Source organism: Sciurus carolinensis, unplaced genomic scaffold (assembly GCF_902686445.1).
Source record: "Sciurus carolinensis unplaced genomic scaffold, mSciCar1.2, whole genome shotgun sequence".
In the NCBI taxonomy this organism is placed as follows: domain Eukaryota; kingdom Metazoa; phylum Chordata; class Mammalia; order Rodentia; family Sciuridae; genus Sciurus; species Sciurus carolinensis.
This window is the reverse complement of record NW_025920123.1, coordinates 2,491,894-2,501,644: the sequence shown is the minus strand read 5'-3', so window position 1 is coordinate 2,501,644 and position 9,751 is coordinate 2,491,894. Positions and strand designations below refer to the sequence as shown.

The 9,751-nt window shown below is 47.1% G+C and overlaps 1 pseudogene; it reads left to right on the top strand.

The window, feature by feature from the left end:
- Positions 1-1,353: 1,353 nt before the first annotated feature.
- Positions 1,354-1,932, top strand: LOC124973857 (RNA-binding protein 38-like; annotated as a pseudogene).
- Positions 1,933-9,751: the final 7,819 nt, after the last annotated feature.

Here is a 9,751-nt window from a genome sequence, read left to right as displayed (position 1 = left end):
CACCCACCTGACTGCCCTCACCTGTGGCCAGATGAACTGGTGGCCCTGACCTCATCCCAAGACAGACCCCCTTCACACACACTGACCCAGTGTGACCCCTCCCACACCAAGTTTGTCCCAACCTTGACCCCAATCAAGGACTTCTACAAATCAATGAGAAAAAGAAAAGGAGTCTACACACAGAATATGGGAAAGGATAGTAATCCACACTGGGGGTGTTGCTTGGTGGCAGGGTCACTAGGCCCTGGGTTCAATCCCCACCACAGGGGTAGGTCCCACCAGACATAGAAAACGAAATTCATGGAAAAACAAATAAAAGACTCACAGTACACAGGGTAAAATGTTTTATTATTTGCAAAATGAAAATTTAAAGTATAACTTCCAATCATCAAAGTACAAATATTTCAGGACATTGATTAAAAAAAACCCAAACGTCTACTCATCAGTCATTTCTCCATCAAGCAGTGGGACTAGCGGAAGTTCTACATTCCAAAGGCATGCTTCCTTACATCTACATTCTATTACATTGTAATATACTGAATTTGTAGATGTCAATCTACATTAATTTCCTCATGTCTTTTTCATCATTTCTGGATTTTAAACTTCAGACTAACGGGAACTTGTAAACCACTGTCCAAAAAAAAAAAAAAATTATCAAATAGAGTATAATTGTTTCTGGGTACTTAAGTGGAACACAGGTCACTGTAATCACAGCTTAAAAGCATACGCAGTTGAACCTTGTATTGGCCTGCTGACCAAAGTGGGCCACACTATCAGTGTCCTGAAACATTGCCAAACTCTGCTGGTCTTCCTTCCACCAAACTATCCAGAGACGGAGACTGCACCCACGCTGCTTCCTACAAAATAGCCTAATTTTTCCAGAACAAGTCTTAAACGAAATACAAAATAAGACTATCACTGCCCTCCACCGTTGGAGGCAATGATAATACGCATACGCTTCCTTTTCACACGAACAAAAAAGCCCAAAAGACAAAGACCAACGAACGACGAACAATGAACGACGAACAATGCCCAACAAACAATGCTCTTTATTCGAGGAAGTGTCTGGGTTATATAGCAAGCATAAGCCAATCAGAGTCAGCCTGAGATCAGTCTCTAGGCAGTTACAAGAATACAGCAGCCAATCAGAGTTACTGAGCATGTGGGGAGAGCATGATAACAATGTAATACAATAAGGGCAACAAGAGGGCACGCAGCGAGCATGAGTCAGCAGTGTTAGCTGTTTGTTGCAAACCAGGGGCCCCAGACTGAGGTCCTCGATGTTGCAAACTGGGCCACCCCGGCTCAGTGCCAGACTAGGGTGGGGTCCGCGGTACCCCGACAAAGACCACCGATGCCTCGCTCAGGAAGTACTTGGAGGACTTCCTGGACATGGAGGAGGCCGTGGTCATCACCAGCCGCCAGATCTGCAAGTTCCACGGCTACCGCTTGGTGACCATGGCCGACTGGGCAGCAGCTGAGAGGGTTGTGAAGATCCCAACCCGATCATTGATGGGCAGGAAGGCCAACGTGAACCTGGTGTATCTGGGTGCCAAGTCCCGGAGCCTGCAAATGGGCTTTGCTGTTAGCGGGCAGCAGCTGCACCCCACACTGGTCCCGCGGACTTACGGGCCGACCCCCACTACATCCACCCGCAAGCCATCTTGCAGCCCAGCGTGGTGATCCCGGCCACCCCGTGCTATCGCTGTCCTCGCCCTACATGGAGTACACGTCTGCCAGCCCTGCCTACACCCAGTACCCACCAGCCACCTATGACCAGGACCCAGACGTCGCCTTGCCTGCCACGGACGCCAACTTCGTGGGCTATGGATACCCAGTCTCCATGTCGCATGCCCCATTGCCGCGGCGCCCGCGGGTGCCACTTTTGTGCAGTACCAGGCGCCGCAGTTGGAGCTGGACAGGATGCAGTGAGGCCCGTTCCCCGCTGTGGGGACTGTGATGACGTCGCCCACACAGCAGACAGACTCGGGCTAGCGGCCGGCTCAGCTCTGGGCACCACCAGCACCTGTGCCTCCGAGACCCCTGGCTCGGCCAGGCAGTGTCTCTTCGGACCTGGGTGCCATCGTGCCTTGAGGGGGACTTCAGCACCTAGTGGCCGAGAGGCTGTCTGCAGAGGCCCCTCACACTCGGCCCCCAGGCCTCTCCTGCCCCCACACTCCAGGTGCCAAGGGCCGGGCGACACCCTTCCACCGAGGTGCCTCTCAGGGAGACTGGCAGAGGAGCCAGGACTGCAGGCTGCTGCGTGGGCTGCCCTCCTCCCGGACACTGAGCCCCCAGCTGCCAGCCCGCACCTGCCGGCCGACTCCGCGCCCCATCCCTGCTGTCGTCCATTGCTCCTGAGGCGATTTCAGAATTTCAGTCCATTTTTTCAACAGACACTGCTGCCATCAGAAACTCAGAACCTAGTTTGACTTGGAGAGACTTGTTTTTGTGGATGCTCCACTGCGGAGACGATGACAGTACTTCTGTAGGACGGTGTCGCTGCAGGCCGGCCAGGCCCTCAGTGGGCCGGGCACCACAGGTGGGCAGGGCCCTGCTGGACTGGCAAAGCGTGTCTGCCCCAGGGTGGGTTCTCAGGTGTCTTCACCGCTTTATCACCTCTGTCTGCCGGGGCCCTGCTCCTCCTGCCCCAGGGTAGGCATGGCCTGCTGCAATCAGGGTGTACTGTGACAGCCCGGCCCTCCCTGGCCCCTGGGAGCCTCTGAGTGCAGGTCCCACCCACTTTACCCTCCCCATCGGCTGCACGCAGCCTGAGATACACTCCTTCAGGCTGAGGTGGTTCAAGGTGGCAGCTCCCGGGGGCCTGGGGCTGTAGGCTGAGGGGCTCCCTGCAGGGAGGGGGCCGCCAACGGGCAGGCAGCTGGGCTGTGCCTTTGCACTACCTCAGGGAGCCCAGTGGCCAGCGCCCACGGTGTGGAGAAGGCCCGGAGGTGAAGGTAGCTAATGTTACAATATTTTTATTAGAATGTTCTGATTATAAAAATAAAACTTGTTCTCTCTCTAAAAAAAAAAATACAAAACAAAAATTACTGGTGAGGATGGGGTGGAATAAGAAAGCTTACATACCCCTGATGGGAATGTGAATTAGTATCATCCCTATGAAGTACAATGTGGAGGTACCACAAAAATCTAAACATAAACTGATCACATGATCCAGCTCTCATTCCTGACTTATGCCCAAAGGAATCAAAGCAAGCACATGAGATACTTACATACTCATGTTAATGTTTATTTATGTACTACTCACAACAGCCAAGTCGTGAAATCAGTCTAGATGCCCATCAAGAGAAGAATGCACAAACAAAATGTGCTATGTAAGCCAGGCATCGTGGCACATTTTTTCAATGTATTACCAGGTCAACTGAATCCATGGTACAAATTTGAAAACTAAAAGTATAGGAGAAAAGGAAGAGGATTAAATTGCTCTGTCTACTGAAATTGGTTACCATTGCCAACTCTTCATTGAACATATTAGAAAAACATTCAAAGAAAAGAGTTGAGCATCCATATATATTGGGAGGGCTCTCCGTTTGAAACCATATGCTGAGTACAGTAAATGCGGAAGGCAAAAGTCAAGGAATGGGCGTTTTAGAGTGTTACCCAGATCTAAAAATCCTTTTCCAGAACTGCTTTTCAAGGAATCTACACATGGAGTAGGAGGAAAGCAAACGCTGATGTTTGGACGAGTGAGCACTAAACTAACGGACATAGTGCAAAGGGGGTCAAAACAGTCCTTCCCAAATGAGGAGCCTGAGCTTCAGGATAGAGAGCTTGCAACGCGGCAGCCAGGGCGGTCTCCAATGCAGGCATGGCAGGTGTGTAATTGTGAATATCGCGGCAGTCATTAAAGGTGCACTTGTTGGAAGAAGGAGCACCCGAGGCTCCCAGAGAAGGAGCCGCCTTGCAGGTGACACCTCGCAGACTCCTAGGCACTTGCATCCGGTCTCGCAGGCGATCCGCATTTCCCGCCACCGCTCTCGCGCATGCGCAGGCGTTTGGCCAGAGACAATGTGGTGCTCGCGGGCCACCGTCCAAAGATCTAGCGTCGGTTGCGGCTGCATCCGGACGACGCATAGCGCGAGCGCGGACTGCAGTTCCCCAACTGCTGGCGCGGCTCCCTTGGCCGCGTCCAGAGTCAGTTCCCAGCCCAGAGGTACTGGACCCGCGTGCCTCTCCCTCCCCGGTTCATCGTGCGCGGGTCTTCCTTCCTGGGCGGCGGGCCTCTCCGTCGTGTGTCCGCGCGGGCGCTGTCGCCCCGCGGACCTTCTCACCTGGACGCGGGCTGCACCCAGACCAGGCCCCGCACGGGCCCGCGCCTCCTGTGCTGGACGCGAGCTGAATCGCCAAGGTGATGCGAGCGCGGAGCCTCTGGGTCGGCGTCCCTGGCAGCTCATGGCCGCGTGGGAGGCCCTTGTCGGTGTTTCTGGGTGCAGGAAGTTTTCCTTTCATTTTGAGGGCGTGATGATCAATGGGAAGTTATTTGTAAGAGAAAATGAGATGCTGTGCTTGTCCTTGTAGGGATGGTGGGAATTCAGAGGGCATGAGGGGTTGTCCCTGTTCCTTTTGTGGGGTGGTGGTGCCCCTCACGTGTTGACATGTCTTCAGAGTTTGGGGTTTGTTTAGTTTTGAAGTGACTGATGAGAATCTGCCATGTATTCAGTATTGCGGGTGGTGGTGAGTGGTTGTAATTTGAGACTAAGGGAGAGTCGTGACTGATTTTGTGAGACTTTGAAGGGTTGGGTGTATTTGGAGGGTGGGAAGATAAACTCAGAGAGTTGAGGTTAGGTGTTTGTGATCTGGATTTTGTAATATTTCACCTGTGGTTTTTGTTTGGTAGTTTTGCCCCTGAAGACTGGTGTATGTGCATGAAGGATGGTAATTTTGGAAATAAATGTGTGTTTGTGCACATGAGCAGGGTTAAGGATCATGTTTGGGTATATTTCTCTGGGTTTCCAAAGTGATTGACATAACTGGGATGTATAGGAGTATTTTTATGTTCATGACATGGTGTTTGGTTATATGGGTTTGTTTTTATTTTTGGTATTCCTCTTCATGTATATATAGTTGAGTGTCTGAGGCCAGGTCTGTGAGTATTTTTTGTAGGAGTAGGATAAAGATATGTGATTGTGGTGTGCAGTTGGTAGGATTCTGCATTTTTGATGGGGAGTTATTTCTTGTGTTGGCAGTTTGTGTTCTTGTGTATGATGGTAGTATAAGGTACTAGCTATTTGGAATATTTGTATATTTGTGTGTGCCAGTTAATCGTGTAGGGATGTGATGCTTGTGGAGAGGCACATGTATATGGAGATTGAATTAACTAGCACAGCCCGGAGGCACTCATTTGTTTGTGTCAGTGTTTGTTACATGAATGAGCAACAGTAGTGAGAAGGAAGAATGTTCGAGTGTATGTGTACTTAAGGGACATGGCAGTTTTGATGTGTATTTTCTGTGGTTATGTGTGTATTGAGTAGAAACTTATTTGTATTTAACTGGGAATTAGGGATGTATGTATGGGATGGAGAGGTGAGGCATTTACACAGGGGAGTGTGGGAATTGTGTTTATAAGTGTTAGAGATGCACGACAGAGTAATTTCTTAGTATTTGGATGGAGAAGAAGTGCCTTCTTGCAGCCAGTGATAATATGGAATTTGTAAGTGGTTTTATGTGTATTTTATGTAATGTGCTGTAGATGTTCCTGAGTGATGGGCATGCACATTGGTTTGTGGATTTATCACTAAGTGGTTGCATTCTATAAATTTTTTCATTGGGAATGAGGATGATAGGAGTGTTCAAAGTGTATTTGTTTGATGAATGTTGTGATGTTTATAGGCATCTCTAGACATTTTGTGTGGAATGGTTGGCAGGTTGCTCTCTGGAGATGTAGAATACAGTGTTTTAAGGAATCTGTGTGAGAGTTTTTGAGAATATTCATGTGTCTGTTTCCCAGTTCTTGTGTGGAAACTGTGTATATATTGGTCAGTGTATGAAGATTAGTGCATGTTTGGTTTTTTGTGTGTGCTGGTATTGAACTCTGCCTCTTGCACACCAGATGAATGTTTTTGTGTTTTCTGTGTCTGCACATGAGTGTTTTGGTGTATGTTCACGGGATTGTGGATGTGTATATTTAGAGTCTATGCATATACAAGTTGCTCAGGAGTTGTGTTTGTGCATACGGTGGAATGTAATCCTTGAAGATTTGTGTGGTGTTGCCAGAGCGGTCCTGGTATTTGTGTTCAGTCTCATGTGTTTGAGAAGTTGAGGTTTTTGGGTGGCTGAGAGTGCCCTTGAATTCACAGAGTGTGTGTTCTGACAGATGTGTGAGGTTTATTGTATGCTTGGAACTAGGCTGTTTACATTGTGCATGGAGGGGTTGTGGAGAAATGTATTTGAGAAGTGTGGGATTTCATGTGTGTCTATTTGGGTAGTGCATGAGACAAGTATTTGTATACTTGTTGGTTTCCTAGAATGTGTGCCTGTAGGGTATTCATGGTGTGTATCGGGGCAGTGTGTTTCTTGCATAGATATGTTTCCAGCTCATGTTGTATTTGGAGCTTGCCCTCCAGCTTGACTTTTTGTTTTGTAGAATGACACATGTGAACATTAAGGATGAATAGGGTATTTTGTGTAAAATTTGATATAGTAACAAGTGTCATATGTGTTCAGGGTGCAGATGGGAGTGGTACTTATGTTTAGAAGTAACAGGCATTATATCTGTTCAGGGTATAGATAACAGTTGTACATATGTTCAGGTGTATTTATTGCTGGAGATAGTGCTGTGATTTTCTTTGTGTATTTGGAGTTGAAGTTGAAGTTCATATTCCAGGGACCGCCAAATTACTTGCACACATACTTTGTATGCTGGTGTGGGCCGGAACTAGTTGTGGTAAGTGATGGGGCTCATCCGTTTTTGTGTTTGTATTTAGTGGTATCTGGTTGTTAAGTTGAAATTAGTCTTGGTTGACTAGATACACTTTGTAAACTAAAAGTAGAGATTTTTTTTTACATTCCCGCTGGATGACATCATATTAAGCATTTACTAGCATACCTCATGGGTGTGTGTGTGTTTTCAGGATGTATGATGAGTCATGTGTGTGAAGTGAACATGTTCAGGCAATAATGAGTTCATATGTTGGTGATTCTGTGTGTTTTGTGGGTAGGGCATCATGAATCCTTGTGTGTTTGCATTGACTGTGGTCATTCTGATGCACTGCTCCTAACTGGGTTGGTTTATTCTTCAGGGCCCAAAATCCTTATGAATGTTGATTTGTGACTTTTCCACATGTGGATAGATAGATTCAGCAGTGGTCATTCCATAGGTATATGGATTCCTCTTCAGCACTTGTGTGGGACTTGGTGGACTAAAGAGAATTTTTTATTAGGTTTCTTGTTTGTGATGTGCAGAAGGCACAAAATCATGGGGTTTCATGGGCAGTAAGTTAGATGGTAGAATACCTGTCCTATGCCAATGCCCTGAGAATCAGCTGGGCAGCTAAGAATGCAGTTGGCTCCTCTGAGGCTAAGTTAGTATATGAAGGCACCAGCCTCCACAGTGAGGCTACTGAAATCCTACAGAACCTGTACCCTAGTACTTGATATGCCCTGGGTGGTGTTTGCTGCTGGATATCAGGCACCCCCCTTCCCTGTGCAATCCTGAAGCTTCAGGGGTAGTAAGTACATCCAAGGGTCTCCCAAGTTCTGTTCATATTTTGCTTTCTGTTTGGGAGAGTTGTTCCACTGGGTCATGTTTTGAAATGTTCTCCATCCTTTCTTGAAGTACCAGGATTCTATTTCAGTGGGATACACACTCTGCTTCATGCTTTTCTGATAGGGTATTTCAGCCTTCTCATTTTCTCCATTTCCATTGAACAGGTGACCTGTCAGTGGACTGTGTAATCAGGGTGGCCCCAGGATACTGTACAGTGCCTCCTCCCTCCCTGGAACCCACCTGTAGTTTTCTGTGCCTGACTCCTTGGCGACTTTTCCCTTGGGATATGACCGAGGGAAAAATTCTGAGCAGGGTTTTTCTTTGCATGAAGTGGTGGATGGAGTAAGTAAGGGGATCTGAGTGTGATCTTGGGATTGTGTCTTTCCATATAGGATAGGCTCATGAGTTAAGAGCTTGACCTCCAGTGTATGATGCTGTTGAGAGGCAGTGGAACGTTTTAGGAGGTGGGATGTAGTGGAAGGAAATCATATCATTGGGGAATGGGATATTAGGACATTTTTCTTTCCTGCCCCCTCCCTCTCCTTCTCATTCTCTTGTTTATAGTCTACCTTGAGGTGAGCAGTTTTTCTCCAGCAAGATATAGTGCCTAGCCACAGGCCTAAGAGCAAGAGGACCAAGCAATCATAGACTGTAACCTCTAAACAATGATCCCAAATTAATTCTTCCTCCATTCAAAGTATTGACCTCAGACATTTTTGTACTTTTGAAAGAGAGATGACTCTCCCAGAAAATTGGTTCCAAGAGTGTTCATTTTGCTATGACTGTACCTGATCACGTGGTTCAGAAGGATTTGGAGTTGGTTTTGCAGGAGTGGTTTGGAAGAACTTGGAGCAGCAGACTAGAGAAAACCATGAATGGTAAAAGAGAGCTTTGTGGGTGATGCTGATGTGAAGTAGGACCCCAGAATGTGGGGAGTAATGCAGACAGTAGAGGCTGTTTCCATGAGGTTTTGAGATTAATATAAGTACCTAATTAGGAACTGGATTAGAGGCCACTTGTGTGTCTTCAAGCATGTATTGCTCTACATTTTGTGTACATTCTCCATATGTATAGAATTGGTGGAACACTAATTTATAGTGTAAAGATCATTATGCTTTGATGTGAGTTTCCCCCAAAATCTGATGTATAAGAGAGTGCAAAAACATTCAGAGGTGAAATGATTGGGTTTTGAAAGGTTTCACCTAATGAGTGCATTAGTGCATTGATACTGATTTACTGGGTTGTAAATGCAGGCAGGTGTGTGTGCCTGGAAGAAGTCAGTCAGTGGGGGCATCCCTTGGGGGTTCATGAGTTGTACAGTGAGCAGAGTATCCTCACTTCTTCCCGCTGCCCACTTTGTGATTAGTAGGTCCTGATGTGCTTTCCTGCTCCATACCATTGCACCATGATGTTCTGACTCACCTCAGTACCAGAGCTAAGGAGTTTGCAGTCATTGGACTGAGATCTCTGAGAACATGAACCAAATACACTTTTCCTCCTCTACTGAGTTTGTCAGATCTATGTCAAGGTGAGGAAAGGGGTCCTGAAAACACAGACTAATTAATCTGATCAAGGAAATTTCAAGGCAGCATATCATTTAGTATGTGTCCTGGATATTTCTAGCTGGTTTGAGCCAGATTTATAGTAGGAGTCAGGAGCACAAAACAGCAAGGGAAGATTTGAAATACTTGGAAATTTCCCAGAAAAAAGGACTTTGTAGGGGTCAAGACAGGTGTGGTTAGTAAAGAGATGAATGCCATCAAATGAAGCTAAATATTTTGCACTAATACACTAGATATATACGTGTGGGCAAGACTTGTTTGAGATGAGAATATCAGGGTTCCAGGGCAGCCTAGGAATCCTAACTTCAGGATCCATTCCTTGTTAACTAACAGCACACAGGCACACAGAGGCCGTGGTCTAGGCTGGCCTGGCTAATGCTCTCATTGAAAGAGGACCATGGAATTGTCCTAGTGATACTGGACTCAGGAATGCATACTGCAAGAGTTGTGGGGCCCTGGAGGG